Consider the following 17,008-nt stretch of genomic DNA (forward strand, 5'->3'; position numbering starts at 1 on the left):
ACTATGTACCTTAATTAAAAACTACTGCTAAAATATGCTAACCGTCAACTGAGCTTTCAGCAAGTCATAATCACTGATCACAGATCACTGCTAACAAATATAACGATAAAAAAAAGTTAGAAAGATTGCAAGGATTACCAAAATGTGACAGAAACACGAACTGAGCAAATGCTATTGGAAACACGGTGCTGACAGACTTGTTCCCTCCCACGCAGGGTTGCCACCAACTTCCAATTTGTAAAACATGCCTTATCAGTGAAATGCAATTAAAGCGAAGCACAAGAGAACGAGGTATGCCTGTATCTCTGTAGGCTCCCTTAAATCATTAAAAAAAAAAAAAAAGTGAGTGTACACAAACTACATCACGTGTCCATGCCAACTGCTTTTTGGCAAAGGAATATATAACTGAAATAAGCTCCCAAATATTCAGCTTATATACTGTGACAGGATGCCACGGCTGATATTTAACAATGAACACTTGGCACCACTAAGAGAGTCTCTTTTTGAAAAGATCGATGGAATACAAATATTAAACCACTTTAAGCCAGGGGAAGCAAAATCCTTTAAATGTGAGAAGACATGGCAGACACACAATGAACAGTTGGAAAAGCGGTGGGAGGATGCACACCGCTAAGAACAAATGACTTCCAGAAACCACTGCACCAGCTAAAGAACAATGTCAAGTTTAACAAAATGGTCTTTACTGACCTTTCCGGGTGATTCCTAAAGTTGTGTTTTAAATAAATGTATTAACAATTTTCCCTTAGACATTTAAAAAAGGCAGCTCACAAGCACAGTCCTGAAGCTTGAAACGTTCACAACAGCAGTGATCGGAAAACATGAGAAAAATGTTGACGGTTCCCAAAGGAAATTCTAGATCCCCAAAATGTCCATTTCCTGCACTGGCAGAAGGTGAGGGCTTTTGAGAGAGCACCTGCAGCTGAGCCATCAATAAAGGGCCTCCAGGCTTTCGCTAGGGACGCTCACCATTGATGAACTCTTTAACTGCACTATCTTTCTCACATGAAGTACAAAACCCTCCGTTCAACCTGTTGTCTGTGCTCTCTAAAACAGTCCCACGTGAATAGCCTGCAGCTGTGACAGCTGCTGTCGTAGACGGAAAGGCCCAGCAGGGTCCTCAGAACTAATAATGTGTGTGTCTATGTGTGTGTATCACAAAAGCAGAAAGACTGATTTTCTAAAAATGTTAAATAACACAATGTTGTTCTTAACTACTGCATTAAATACTGTGTTTCCACTTTGATCTTGTGGAATATAATTAACCAGGATGATTAAATGGAGGTCTCTCCGATATTTACGATATTTACGGCACTTCTCTGTTTTCACGACTAAGCTGAATTTATTGGGGGAAATGCATATCCTGTAAATAAATGTTATTTTCTAGAACATTAAACATGATGACTCTCTAGATCTAATACAAAGAAAAGGAAATACATAACCTTATTTGCCACTAATTCTGGTCTTAAAAATACGGTTTTCATATAAACACACACCATGAAAGGTGCTACTGCTGAACGTGTTTCTCTTTACCAGGTTCCCAGGCAGCCGTTTCTCTCTATGACACAGTTTCTGTAGGAAAACTCCCTGAAAAATTCCTTTGGGCAGAAAGAGAAAAGGTTTCCTTTACATACAGCCAGCCATTTTACCATATATGACAAAATTCGGGGGGGGGGGCACAGTTTTAAAATTTCAGGTTTTGGCTTCATTGGTGACTGAAAAAGAACGCGCAGAACCAAACACATGCATGAAGCCTTCTGTGAATCCGCCAGCACTTCTCGCGCTTACTGAATCTGCCTTGCTAATTACAGACCTCAGATTAATCAGTAGAAATCATACCAAGCGGTACTGTACAAAATATAAAATAGACTGAAATCGGCATCATTCCCTGGTAAACCAAATGATGAAGACACTCTGCAATAATATTAGACTTTCAGAAATCTGTTCTGATGCCTACAGAAACCTACCGAGATTGGAAAAAGTCTCAAACATCTGAACACCACCAGGACCACCTCTTAAAGTTGTGCACTACCTAAATCAAATCACGGGAGATCCTGTAAACGCAAGAAGGCCCCACGCAGCCTCTCTTCCAGAGCGGCTGAGCGTGGGTGTCCTGGTCTGCAGGTAAGCCAAACTCTCAAGTTCTTCCAAACCTCTTAGGCTCTGAACTCAACCAACTTTCCCCGCCGGGTTCTACGCACACATTAATAAAACGTTCATTCACGCCATTGGCCTGCTAGGAAAGGCGGCCTCCAACCGCCTAGTCCTGGAGAGGCGCCTGGGGCCGAGGTCGGGGCTGTCCCGGCCCCTTTCCCAGCACCCCGCGGAGGGCGCACCTGTCCCGACCCTTCTCTCCTCTCCCCGCGTAAGGGGCGCCTGTCTGGATCTTCCCTCCTCTCTCCGTGGAAGAGGCACCCGTCGCAGGCCCTCTCCCTTCTCCCAGAAGGAAGGGATCCTGTCCTGTCCCCTCTCCCCAAGTCCCGCCGAGGGGGCTCCTGTCCCCGCCCCCTTCCCCGCCCCACTCCCCACCGAGTGGCACCTGCCTCCCGCCTTCTCCCCGCGCCCCGCTGGGGGGGCCACCTGTCTACCCCCGCTCCCCGCCGAGGGGCACCTGTCCCCCACCCTCGCCCCGCGCCCCGCGGGGGGGTACCTGGATACCCCTCCGCGCCGAGGGGGCACCTGTCGCCCACCCCCTCCGCGTGGCCCGCTTCGGGAGCGGGCGCTGGATCCGAAAAGCCCGCCGCCGAGGCGCGCCTCGAAGACAAAAACCAGTCGGCGGCCCCGTGGGCGCCCGCTCGGCTCGCGCCCCGCCGCGGCCACTCCCCGCACGCGCGCCCCCGGACCGCCACTCACCCAAACACTCCCACTCCCTCGCGCACACACGCGAGTCCTCACACCCGCTCCCGCCCTCGCTGCCTCGCTCCTCACGTTCCCTCGCCTCCCCCACTCGCCTCAGGAACACGCGTGATCTCACACCCACTCCCCAACACACCTCCTCACAGACACGCTCGCTCCATCGGCACACGCCGGTCCCGCGCACACTCACGCGTCAAAACACGCTCGTTCCCCTCGCGCTCACCATCCACGCGCGCTCCCTCCCTCCCCACTCGCTCTGTAAACACGCGTGTTCGCACGCCCGCTCCCACACGCGCACGCCCTCCCCCTCGCTCCATCAACACGCGCCGCTCACGCTCCGCCGAACACCCCCTCCCTCACACCCGTGCCGTAAACACACGCCGGTGCCCACGCACACTCACGCGTCAAAACACTCTCCCCTCGCGTGAGCACGCGCGCCCCTCACGCCCCCTCCCCCTCCAGGGCCGCGCGTGTCCTCGCGCCCACTCCTCAAACACACCCCGCGCCCCCTCGCGCGAACACGCGCGCCCCCCACGCCCCGGCCGCGGCGCGCGCCCGCCCCCGGCCCCGCCCCCGCCCGCCCCAGCCGCCCCGCGCGCCCCCGCCGGCCGCCGCCCTCGCCCCGCACGCGCCCGGCCGACTCTCCCCTCGGCCACACGCACACTCACTTGGACTTGGAGAGCACGGCCACCGCTCGGTCCGACTGGCGCCGAGCCGCCTCTGCGTTCCTCCTCCTCTCCCGCGCGGCCCCGCCCGGCCCGGCCCGGCCCCGACAACCTAGCCCGGCCCAGACCCGCTCAGCTCCACACGCCGCAGCTGGAACGACTCGGGCTCCGGGTACCGCTGTCTCCCCGCCACAGCCCGAGTGCGACGCCCGGACCAATGGCCGGGCGCGGCGGTGAGCTCACCGGTCTCGGCCCCGCCCTCCTGGCCGCACGGGCCAATCGGAGAGCGCGACGTCACCCGGAGCCGGGCAGAGGCAGGTGTGGGGCGCGGAGCCGCTCGGCGCGGGGACTGCGCCGGAACTGCGCCGGAGCCGCGCGGCGCCGCGCTGGACGGCGGCGGCCGGGCCCGGAGGGCGCGGGCGGAGCGCGGCCTCGCGGCCCCGGGCGCCCGCACGCGAGGGCCCGGCCGGCTACGGCCCTCGCGACGCCGCGGCCCGCTCCCCGCCCAGATTCGCCGAGGCCGGCTAGAGGGGCGGCCGCGGTCCGCTCGAGGGCAGTGGCGGTCCGGAGCCCGACGGCCGCGGCCGCTCCCCCGGGCTACGGTCCCGAGAGGCTTCCCCGGGGACCCGCGCGGCGGGGGGCGCTCGGACCGCGCTTGCCCGACCCCGCGGCGCGGCCCTACCGACTCCCGGCCCCGCGGCGCCGTCGAGTCCGCGCTGGAGACCCGCGCCCAGGGGCCCCCCGCGTCCCCGGGCTCGGCTCCCGGAGCGGCCCCGGCGCGCCCTGCGGCGGCGGCGGCGTCTGCAATGCAGCCGCGGGAGGAGCCGGCGCTGCGCTGCGCGGCGAGCGGGGGAGCGCGGAAGGCTGGGCGGGAAGGAGGGGCGCAGTGCGCGGCGAGCCGGCTGGGGCCGCGAGGGCGCGGGGCAAGTCCTGGGGACCGGGTGCGGAGGTGCGCGGGCGTCGGCCAGGGCGCGGCCGCGGACGTCTGGCTCGTGACGGGGAATGGCGAGTCCCCTGGGCGTTCGGGAGCGTCCGAGGCTCCCTCGCGGGAGGCGCAGGGCCCCACCTCCGCAGCTGGAGTTCCAGGGCCTCCGCCCACTCCTCGGGTCTAACCCTGGTGTCCAAAAGTTCTGGCTGCGGCTTGGCTTTCTCACTTGGACACTAATGCATTACAACCTCTCGCCTCGCCTCCCGCCCTAAGTCCGAGTCACACCGAGTCAAGGCTCCCCGTGTCCAAGCAGCCTTCCCAGGCGTCCCAAGTGGACACCATCACCCTTTCTCCTTTCCCTGTGTCATTTGTAGCCCTGCTGCTAGTCAAGCACCGCCGCCCCCTCACCCACCTACGGCCTTGCACACACACAGCGCTTGACCCACGCGGACTTTCCGGGAGGCTCTCTTCCTTTTTTTCCTCCATCTTGTCAATTACCTTTAAAAATTGATAATGTCACTTTCCTGCCATCTGGGTTAAAAAGAATCTCAAAAGATGGGGAAGGAGTTGTTTTTTTTTTCCTTACCCTACCCGAACATGCGTGAAAACCATAGAATTTTGCACAACTCTTAAGCCTGTAGGATCAAAAATGAGTAATTGGTTAGAGGCCAAGCCAGGGACGCTCCTGGTGAGGCTGGGTCTGGTTCTGTGCCACGCATCGGAACCAGGGAAGCAAGCAGGTAAGGTACAGTTGCACTCTTGGGGGCTGACCATGGCTTCTGGTCTGCAGCCAGTCCCTCCCTGCCCCAACGAAGTCACAACACCCAATGCTGTTCAGAATCCTGCTCCAACAAGCCCTTCCTGTTCCTGCCACCGCCTGTGTCTATCCTGCTCTCACCACACAGGACCCCTGCACTTCCCAGCTCTGCCTCCCAGCTCCCCTTTATGGACTGGGGTACCCCCATCAGAACTGACCCAGGAGCATTGTTAATGCATTCCTATCACAGCACTTCCTGAGTGGCATCTATTGCTGGAAAGGTAAGGGTTAGTAATCAAGGAGGAGGGCTCTGGAGACAAACCATCTGGGTTCAAAGTTAGACTCTCCCACTTGCTAGCTGCATGCCCCACTTGTCCTGTCTTCATATCAATGGGTGAGAATTAAGAGAGCCAATAGTTGTACTTATACCAGTGCCTGGTGCATCAGGCACACTTAGTACAAATTGGCTCCGGCTGCTACTAGAAGTCAGGGTATCTACTAGATACCTAGGTATGCTACTAGAAGTTAGGGTGGCCACTGGGAAGGGGAGGGGAGGGCTTCTGGGTTTCTGATAATGTTCCATTCTTAACCTGGGCACTAGTTTAAGTTTGTGAAAACTCGTTGAGCTGAGTTGCACATACCTACTCTATGTGCATTTTTCCATATGTATAGTGTACGTTGCTGCAAAGTGCTCTAAAAAACTGGTTGTTATTAGCTGAGACTGAGACAGCTCTAATCTTGAGAGCAAGGACAAGGTCTTAACTTATCCTGGTACTTCACACAATGCTGGGCACACTGTAAGTCCTCAGATAAGAGTTACTGAACAGCTCTGATTGGATTGTGAGCCACAGAGAACAGCTGGAGAGGCGGGATCATGAGGGGCAATGCCTGCCTTTCTTCTCTACACTGCCAGTGAACTCAGGGTGACTAGGATCCAGGTTCAGGCACTTGGACCCCTGCTAAAGAGAAGATGCCTCCACTCTTTACTGTCTCTCAGGCGGGGATGTTTTCCCCTTGGGTTTGTTTTAAAAAGGCAGAGGTTCAGACCTGGACATCCTAGCTGCGTGAGGAGGGGCATCCTGACCCTTCACTCTTCCTCCAGCAGCCCCGTGTCCACCTGCCACGTGAGAAAGGTAGTCATGGGTGTTTCAGCACATCGGCTCTGCCCTGGTGATACAGTCGGGGTCAGCATCTGGAGCTCCCCTTTCAGGTAGCCTGCGGGGACATTTCTGTAGGAGGAAAGTCCCCTTCCCTGTTGCTCTGCTGGGCCCATTACTCTCCTGGAAGACTTGCCATTCTAATTCCCCACTGCACCTCTGTCTCAGGATGGAGACCACAAGAACAAATGCCCTTTTTGGGCCCATTCATGGAAAGTCAGATGGCACTGGGTAGGGTAAGCCAGATGCGTCTGAAGCAAGCTCAGAGCTCTGACAGCCTGCTAGAACAAAGTACCCACAGGTTGTCTCTCCTTATGGGTATTCATGTTTCTTTCTAGCAGGTTAGGAAATGACAGGATCAGGCATGCATGTGCTTAAGGCAGATTATTACCCTAGATTTTTATGGGACTTTGAGTATGCCTGGGTTGTTTTTAAAAATAGGGAAAAAGAAACCTTTGCTCAGTGTTGTCATCACTTGGCAGCACCCAGACCAAGTGCAATCTTTGACGCTTAAAGCAGGGCTGGTGAGTGTTTATCCCAGCCTTATCCTCTGCTGAGGGTCTCATGATGAACCAAAGGGGTGCATCCTGGTGCAGATGAGGAAGAAGGGAACTAAAGTTTGTTGGATGCCTGTTATCTGCCTGCTCTTACGCTAGATACGCTCATACACTGTGGGTTTCTCTTGCAAGTTGGATATTGTATAGAGGAAAAAAAGGCTTTAAGAAGTCAGATAAATTGCCTAAAGGCACACAGATTGTAAGCGGCAGATCAGGGTTTTAGGTTCTGAGCCTGTTTTCATTCTGTGCCTCTCTGAGTGTTCTCCAAGTGCCTAAAAACTCTTGCTACCATTTAGATACCACTTGTTTAAGAAGGCAGTCTGGGAAATTTCTAAGAATGACCATGTTCTTTTCCCCAGCCCTGGCAACTGTGAAAGCCTGTTTATGTAAAGATGTAGACTCTACCCAGGCAGGTACCTGAGTGTCCGTGAAGAACAGAGCTTGCCCTGCAAACTGATGTTGAACTTGAGTACAAGTGGAGAATAAAGCGCTGAGACTGGGTTGTTTGTTAGGGCAGCACAACTTTGTCTCTTCTAGCTCATAAGAAATCAAATGTTTCTAAATATAATGACTTCCAGTAAAACAACAACAACAACAACAACAAAGAGGAGTCTTCTCAAACTAAATGATAATTTAAAAATAATTGCAAGATGCATATCCAGTATATCTTTAAGGCACTAAGAAATTATGGAGAAAAAAAAGAGTCTTTTCAATAAATAAGTCTGGACAACTGGATATCCCCATGCAATAAAATGATGTTGGACCCCTGCCTCACACCATATATAAAAATGAACTCAAAATGGATCAAAGACCTAAATGTAAGAGCCAAAACTACAAAACACATAGGAGGAAACACAGAGGTGAATCTTCTTGTCCTTGGATTTGGCAATGGTTTCTTAGATCTGACATCAAAAGCACAAGCAACCGATAGATAAATTTGGCTTCATCAAAATTTAAAACTTCTGTGCTTCAAAGGACTCCATTGAGAAAATAAAAAAGATAGTTCGCTGAATAGGAAAAAATATTTGCAACTCATGTATGTGATAAGAGACTTATATCTAGAATATAAAAAAATAATTACAAGTTATTTTTTTAAGTAGCCTACTTTAAAAAAAATAGGCAAAGGATCTGAATAGATATTTCTCCAAAGAAGATAAACAAATGGCCAATAGCATATGAAAGAATGCTTGATATCATTAGGCACTGGGGGAATAAAAATCAAAACTACCATGAAATATCACTTCACACCCACTGGGAAGGCTATAATAATTATTGGACAATAACAAGTGTTGGTGAGGATGTGGAGAAATTGAAACCCTTATCCCCTTATCCCCTGATGGGAATGTAAAATGCACCTGCTTTAGAAAAGAGCCTGGCAGTTCCTCAAAAGTTTAATGATAGAGTCACCCTATGACCTCACAATTCCAGTCCTAGGTCTGTCCAAGGGAAGTGAAAACATATGTCCATACACATGGATGCTCATTTAGCAATAAAAGTGGAATGAAGCACTAACACATGCTGTAACATGCTAAATGAAAGAAGTCAGCTGCAGAAGGCCATATATTGTAGGATTCCATTTATATGCAATGTCCAGAATAGGCAAAATTATTGAGATTGAAAACAGATGAATAGTTGTCTTGGGCTTGGTTGGGGGGAGTGCTGGGGAGAATGGGGCATGACTTAATGGATATGGGCTTTGTTTTTGGAGGAATGAAAATGTTTGAAAATTCCATTGTAATGATGTCTGCACAACCCCGTGAGTCTACTAAAAATATTTGAATTGTACTTTTGAAATAGGTGAATTGAATGATATGTTAATCATATCTCAATATGGTTGTAAAACCCACACATGATAAGGAGAAAAAGAATGAAATATCGAAAAGGATCAGTGGATTAACGCTGGAAAAGAAGACTGAAGGCTAGAAAAAGGAAGGCCAAGGTCAGGAGGCCTGATAGCCTATCCTCAGAGCCAGTCTGTTCACCCTTGTTCGCCAAACCCCTTGTGTCCAGCCCAGTGTGGGATGCACGGGTAGAGAATCCAGGTGGACAGGCCCTGCCAGGTGACTGTTCTTGAGGAGACGAGACAGACACGGCAGAAGCACTGAGTCAGTGATAGTGACATCCAGGAGCAAAATTTCTAATATTTTGCTTCTAATAAAATTGCTTCTGAAAGGTTGTAAAAAAGCCAGGGGTGAGTCTGTCAAATTCATTCTTGCAGTGATTAACTCTTTGCCAGCTCGGGATCCTGGAGGGAACAGTGTCCTGAACTTGGGGTTCCCTTTGAAGAACTCCCTGGTGTGTTGGGGTTCTCCATCACAATTGTTGGCTGATTCCGGGGTGAAGATAAACTTTGCAGAGAGCCTCAAACCCCTCTACCTGAGCTGCACATGTCCTTATCACAGCCCCCGAGCCTTCCATATGAGGCAGATACGGAGGGTAGGGCGAAGGGCCCAGGGCTGGGTTCAGCAGCCTGGACTCCGGTTCCAGCTCTACCACTAACCACTGGTGTGGGAAACTCATTTCTCTTCCCAGGCCTCACTTCTTATTTTGCAAAATGAGGTCAAAGAATGTGCAGATGGGGTGTTAGTGTTGTTCAGCACGACCTGGCCTGATACAGCAGCCACCCCTCTGCTTCAGCTGCAGGGACTCTGGATTTGAAATGACCAGTCTCCCAAAGGCAGCTGCGTGCTCGAGCCCAAGCAACCCATAGCATCAAGAGAACAAATGCATGCTTGTTGTTTTTAGACGCTAACCTTTGGGGTGGTTTGTTATGCAGTAGTAGATAACTGCAGGGGGGACACTGGTAAAGGGGGTGGTGGGAGAAAAGGTGTTTGCTACCAAGGCAAACCATGCTGCCGTGATTTGTATCAGCCTGGGAAGGCTGTCAGAGCTAACCTGGAGGGTGGAGGGGATGCGTCAGCCATCAGCCTGAGAAGCTGGGATTTCTCTTGAAGGACATGATGCCGGAAGAGAATCCAAAGAAGCTCGGGGAAATCACCAACTTCTTCTCCCCAGAGGCTTAGACAAGCCCATCTGTTCCAGGCCAGCTGCTGACCCACACAGCTATTCTTTCTATGAGTGTAGGCATCCTCTGCTCTAAGAGGCACAGAGTATCAAGAAGGCAGATAATCCAAAATGCATTCAGGGAGTGGTGGTGTGTGGGGATAAAGCACCCAGTAGGCTTTAGTGTCTGATAGCCCTGAGTCGGAACCCCTAGCTGTGTGCCATAGGACAAGTCGCCCGACTCCTCTGAGATTCAGGTTTCTGTTCAGTAAAATGGGAATGGAAACATCTGCTGGAAACACGGAGAGGATGACATTGGATAATGAATGTAAAGTGAGTAACCCAGAGCCTGCTGGGCACCCAGGGAGGGCTTGGGGTCTAGGACTATCTTCGTGATAAACCCCAGGATCTTTTGGAATGGTGGACTCTTTCCCACTATGATTTACTTCCTCTGCTGTTAAAATGAGCTCGCCTTCCCGGCACACAGTAGCTGGGTGGCGTAGGCATGGCCGGTAATCACACATGGAGGGAAGATAGAGCCTCTCCCCCAATCCTATTTTGTAGTCATTCAGAAGGAACTTGGACCAGAGGACCCAGACCCTTTAGAGCATGCCAGTATAGCTCATGGGTCCCACCCAGGCTAGCCCGTGCCTACACCTCCTTTCACTTCTCTAAAGGTCCCATCTGTTCTAGGTCTCTGGGCAACAAGGACCTTATGGAGAAGGTGGTGCAGTGCAGTAAGTCTCCAGGGTAATGAGACCCCAGTGAGCAAGATGCCACCTGGGGAGTGGAGAGATTTACTCTTCCTCTTGGGGTGACCATCACCATCATCATCATAGTTATCGTCATCATTGTCATTGTCATCATCGTCATTATCGTCATTGTGACAGTCATCATCTTCATCATTGTCATTGTTATCATCATCATTGTTGCTGTCACTGTCATTGTCATCATCACTGTCATCATCACTGTCATTGTCATTGTTCTCACCGTTATCATCATCATCAATATCATCATTGTTGCTGTCATCATTGTCATTGTTATCATTATCGTCATTGTCACTGTCCCATCATCATCGTCGTCATCATTGTCATCATCATTGTCACCGTCATCATCATTGTTGTCATCATCATTGTTGTCATCATCATTGTCGTCATTGTCATCATCATTGTCATCATCGCCATCATTGTCATCATCAATGTCATCGTCATCAGGATAGCAGTCACTGAGCCCCAACTGTGCTTCTTACCCACATCCGTTCTTTCCATGTTTATACCAAGCCTGGGATGTAGGTGCTGCTGTTATCACAGCTCACACAGGAGGAAACTGAGGCACAGCAGGCTTATGTAGCTTGTCCTGGACTATGCACTAGTGAGGAGCAGAGCCCCCCATGCTCTGGGGCTGGAGCTCTTAGCTGTTTGTTCAGCCTCACCGGGGCTAGAGAAGCGCAGCTACAGGGACGGCACAACCAGGTGGAACAAGGAAGCGAGGACAGACGTGGCAGCTTGGCTGACAGTGCTGCTGTCCCTCCCTCCCCCAAACACCCTCCCTGAAGACATGCCAGTCAACTCGATGGCCACCCTTTGGTGCCGGAAGGACACCTCAGACATCCTCAAAGAGTCAGGGTCATGTCTGGGCTGTGGACCCCCTAAGCCGGGCCAGTTGTGCCAGTCTGGGCCTGGGCTTTGTTTGAACCAGAAGCCTAAAATCCCTAGAAGGCAGGGCATCCAAGCGGTGTGTGCTCTCTGCTCAGCAGACAGAAGGGCCCGGGCACCCCTATTTTCCAGCTCTGGCACCCTGGAAAGGGTCTGTTCTCCAGGCTCATCTGTAAAACGGGGATGAAAATAGTGGCCACATCAACATACTCATTGTAAGGACTCAGGTGGGATGTTTGTGAAGATCCCAGCCTGGTGCCCAAAAGCACTTGGTGCTTTGTCTTAGTCAATCAAGAGAGCAAGGTAACCAGTCCACACCTTGGCCAAGATAGAAAACTCTAGCAGAAGCCCTGGTGTTGAGGGACAGGCCCCCATGAGGTCTCAGAGGGCATATCTGGGGCCTTAGAAGAGCCCTCCGGCAGTGATGAAATCCCCTTCAGGCAAGACTTCCCTGGGGAGAATAACTCTTTTGGGGGACTGAACTGTGTCCCCCTCAAATTCACGTGTTGAGCCCTGACTCCCAGACAGTATTTGCAGACAGGGTCTTCCAAGAGGTGATGACATTCAAATGAAGCTGTTAGGGTAGGCCCCCACCCAATGTAAATTTCCTTACGAGGAAATTTAGACCTACAGAGAGACCTTGCGGAGGGAAGCACGTACGGGAACAATCCTGCGAGGACGCCGTGAGGGGGTCACCATCAGTCAGCCCAGGAGAGAGCCCTCAGAAGAAACCAAACCTGGTCTCAGGCTCCCAGCCTCCAGAACTGTGAGGAAATAAAATTCTGTGGTTTAAGACAGTCTGTGGTGCTTTGTTATGGTTGCCAGAACGAAGGCAAGCTTTTTCTTCTACACATTTCCATGCATCTTTTTGCCTGCCTAAGGGCTTCCAGACCCTCATGGGCAGAATTCATGGGCCTCTGCTATGGCCAAATCAGGGCCCCAACCCCCAGAATCCCACTGGAAAGGAGCTTAGGAAGCCTGGGTGCCTAGGGTCCGAGAGAGGGCCACAGGTGCCTCCCGGACCGCTGCTGGCTTCTCTGTGAGGCAGGAAAACCTCGCAAGCCTTCAAAAGAGGCTGCCACGCACCTGCTGTCCGATGGAGTCACGTTTGTGATTGGAGCTGTTTACCTGAAAGGTACACTCAGAATACACTTATTGAAACTGCCATGGTGTGCTTTCTCACACAACAGACACCATCCTTTCTTAACACAAAAATCTGATTAAAGAGAAAAGTCCGTGTTCTCTTAGAGGCGACAATGGAATCCAGAGACCCGTACAGAGAGTATTGATGGCGGAAACGGCTTGGAGATCCCCATCCTGATGGTTGCTGCCTCCCCAAACCTGAGGCTCCCGCACCAGTAAAAACAAGAGCTAGAAAGTTCCCCGTTTAAGGAAGCAACCAGCTACCGCCTAGGAATAATAATTACCGAGGTCGCGGTAGCTGCCACGTCACGTCATGTTCTGAGTTACCAAAAGAAGAGAAAAAGCAGTCAAAAGGGAAGGCACGATCAGAGGCAAGTGCATTTTAAACGGCACCACCTCAGGCACCTCGGGGAAGCAGAATGGATACGGATACGTTAGTTTTAGGTAGGGGCTAACGTGAGAAAAACAACAAAGGTGACCGGACCAAAGAACAATGGGTCACGCACCTCTGGGCTCCTCCATCCCCAGCTCATCTCTCTTTGACACCCCGGGTCATGTTTCTGCTGTGAACCCTCGTGGTAGGCCACGACCCCACGCAGACTGGCAGCTCGCCGGCTTCTTTGGGACCCGTGGGTTGGATCAGTCCCGTGCATGGCCGTGAGCCTGAGAGGCACCACCCATCCCTTTCCAAAGAGAAATCCCCTGAGCGCCCTCGCAAGCATGCAGCCCCGCCCAGCAGTCCTCCTGGCTTCAAGTCGCTTATAAGTCACGTGGGAGATAGAAGACGAGCCACCCACCCACTCTCTTCCTGGGTCCTCCACACGGGAACGTCGGGGGAGGAATGATGTCTTTAAGTGCAGTCAGGCCCTGGAGTCAGACTTCCTGCTGCACAGGGCCTTTCTGCTGGGAGCTGCTTCTCTCTTGCCGCTTTTCAAGGGAGGAGCCCTAAGACTCAGTGATGAATGCATGAGCCACTTCTAAGTGGCGGAGAACTGGGGGCTTTGAAAGCCTCGGGCCCAGCCTGGTGTTGCTGTGTTTGCCATGGTTCTGGGTTGGCTCCCTAGCACCTCTGTGCAGGCCCTGCTCTGTGGGAGGAGCCGGCTTCCACAGCCCCCCGGGTGACCCGGGCCAGGCCTTCAAATGTCAAAACAAACATCCCTGAGCTTACAAAATTAGAGCCTTGAGTCTTAAGAATCACACCGAATTGTTAACATCCTAGAAGGCGGCTGGAGGCTGCAGGTGCGTCTTCCCTTTCTCTTCCGAGGTGAGTTATTGAATGGGAATGCTCTTGCCGAGGTCCCCGTCCTGGCCACCAGTGTCGGCGGAAGGAAGAGGAGCTCTGTGGGAAGAGGGGGATCTGGTTCTGGGGCTTCCCCCAGGCTCCCAGCCCCCAGCATCGGGGAGGGGGAGGGGAAGGGGGAGAGAGGACGGGAGGGAGGAGGCCGACTGCTCCAAATGGAGCTGCTCATAACCCTGTAGCAGCAAATGGAACCATCAGGAGAGCACTTTTGCGAGAGGAGAACATTGCTAGAGCCAGGGGTGTTGTCTGCGGGTTGGAGATGGGACGCAGGTTCATTTACAGAGCATCACAGCCTGTGGCGCAGGTGAGTAATTTAAAGAGGTAATTGAAATAATATGTTAGAATAATAAGCTTAGCCATCAAAGGCTTCTGGAATTTCTTATTTAATTCCCCATTAGATCGACTGATCTGTAATCTACTTACTTTCGTGTCTATGCTCAAGGAGATGTTGAGCTTTGGACAACACTCTGCAGAAGAAAAGCCATTTTTCCTAAAAAAAAAAAAATGTGTTCTTTGGCCCCAAAGAATTGCTGAAGATGACACGAGATCTGTGTGGAGGCAACACTGTTTAAAATCAACAGCAACAAAGACAACAGAAGACACAAATTTCCTCTCCCAGCACGGATGCAGGTAGAAATTGGTCTGCTGCAGTGAGGAGTCAGGGAGGCAGGTGAGGGCAGATGGGAACAGAGAAGGAGGAGGTGCTGCTCTGCTCGGTAAAAAATTTAACCTCACCCCAAAAGAGGTCTGGCCTCTATCCTTGCCTCTGGGAGGTGATCTCTAAGCCCTTAGAATGTTCTGCCTTATGGGAGTGTCTTTATTTGCCTGGAGGCCTCCGGTGGCTGGCGTCCAGCAATGTGATTTAAGGTAAGGGCTGGTCACAGAGGGTATTTAAAGGGTGGGGTTGGCCACACGAAAAGGACCAACAACGTGATTTAGGGCGGGGGCTTTTGGTCACACAGGATCCGCCAACTCTAGAGAGGCTGGAAAAGAATCGGCCGGGTGGACAAGGGCTCATGCTCACACAACGGAGCCCCAGTAAACGCTCTGGATGCTAGGGCTCCTGCGAGCTTCCTTGGTTGGTGATACTCCGCCAGCATCGGCCCCCATTGATGCCGGGCGAGCAGACACTGTCCATGACTCCACAGGGTGGCCTCCTGGTCCCCGCCCTCTGCACATCTTCCCTTGGCTGGTTTTAATCTGTGTCCTTTTCACATAATAAACTCTGAGTATAATGGCTTTTGTGGGTTCTGTGAATCCTTTCAGTGCATTACTGAACCTGAGCATGGTCTTAGGCACCCCAGAACTTACAGTTCATATCAAAAGTCAGGGGGTCTTGTATGGACTGGGCACCTCTGACCTCACAGTTGGCTAACTCCCTCAGATTCTTTCTACATATGAAGAGCACTGCCATGAACAAACATTAAAGTTTTCAGGATCAGCTCCTGTCAAACACATTCCCTTCCTGATGGGGGCACAGAGGGATACCCCTGGCTCTCGTGTGTTCCCATAAACCCTCAGAATCTGCCCCTATGGAGTTGTGTTGTCTGGTCTGTCTTGTGTCCTCGGCTGTGAGCTCCCCGGGGCAGGGGCCTGCACAGCTGACTTATAAAACCCTGGGTCCAACAGAGCACCTCTCGGGAGGCAGCGGTATCTGGTCAGTTCTCGACACACTCCTCAGCTTGCCTGACCTCAGGGAGGACATCAGGGATGCTACAGCCTAAAGCTAAGGTTAGTCTGCAGAGAGGACGATGACCATAAAGCACCACTGACTGTTCATCAGTCCACCCATCGGTCTACCCATCAGCCCATCCATCCATCCATCCATCCATCCATCCATCCATCCATCCATCCATCGGTTCCTCCTTGGAAGAAACATTTATGGAGTACCCACTATGTTCTTAGTCTCTTGGAAATGATAATAATTAAGATAAAAGTCCTTGGCTTCAGGATTCAGCTGTCTTCTCAACTTTGTCAATTTCATCCACATGCCTTAGCCCATTTCATGCAATGCCACCTCCCTGCAGACATGTCACAGACTTCGCTCTCCTGCCATGTGTTTTTCTGAGCTCTGGAGCCAATAGCCACTCACTCACTATTGATTTTTCACATGATGTCCCAAAGGCCCTTCAAACTCAGCCCAACTTGGGACTAGTCCTCTCCGGCGTGAATGACACAGAACTCCCATATTTAATCCACCTACAATTCATGTGATGTCGCCTCCTAAATGTCTCTTGCTTTGCCCCTTCTCTCCAGAACCACCAAGTCCAGCATCATCCCCAGCCCAGAGGATTAACTGGTCTATCCTCACCCACTCTGACCCTCCTTCCGCCATTGTCCAAACAGAAGCCAAGGGCCCTTCTCAAAATACACACACTGGCCATGTCTCAAACCCTCAGTGTCTGCCCTCTTCTTGGGGACAAAGCCAGCTCTCCTTAGCCTGACCCACACAGCCTTATCCTTGAGCACCCAGACTAGCCTTTCTGGTCTTATCCCCCTTCCCTCTCTACCTCACCAGCCTTCCCATGCTCCCTTATACCCGTGGGGCTCCCTCCCACCGCGGAGCTTTCTGTGGATGCTGTTCCCTCTGCCTGGAATATTCTCGCCTTCCCTCTTCATGGAGCTAACTTCTCCTTCCTCAGATCTCAGCTCAAGGGTCATTTACTCAAGAAATTCCTCCTAGACATCCTGAGGAGTCATTCCGCAATTACAAGTACCCCAAGTTCTTGGTTATGGGAAGGCTTGGAGGTCAGGTCTGATTTTTCCTCCACTAGATGGTGAGCTGGTTGAACATAGGCCCCTCCTTGGTTTTGTTCATTTGTTTTGATTCTAGCACTTGGCCCAGCGCCTGGCACAAAATAGTTAGTGAATAAATGATTACAAAGAATAATTGCTAACGGAGGGATTTACAATGTGTGATGGGAAAGCCAAGTAAAAAGAAGAAGTCCTGCACATGGGGAAAAAGAGAC

The 17,008-nt window shown here is 51.9% G+C and overlaps 1 protein-coding gene across 2 annotated transcripts in view; it reads right to left on the reverse strand.

The window, feature by feature from the left end:
- CAMTA1 (calmodulin binding transcription activator 1) overlaps positions 1-17,008 on the reverse strand; it is an 814,502-nt gene that overhangs the window by 47,040 nt on the left and 750,454 nt on the right. The window contains exon 1 of one of the 2 annotated variants that reach the window (XM_080800232.1): positions 3,543-3,732. The exons of the other annotated variant lie outside the window; for it this stretch is intronic. The gene's annotated coding sequence lies outside the window, so the exon portion shown is untranslated. Of the gene's footprint in view, positions 1-3,542; positions 3,733-17,008 lie in introns of those variants that run through there. 2 annotated transcript variants of the gene reach the window in all.

This window comes from Martes martes, assembly GCF_963455335.1.
Source record: "Martes martes genome assembly, chromosome: 4".
Classification (NCBI taxonomy): domain Eukaryota; kingdom Metazoa; phylum Chordata; class Mammalia; order Carnivora; family Mustelidae; genus Martes; species Martes martes.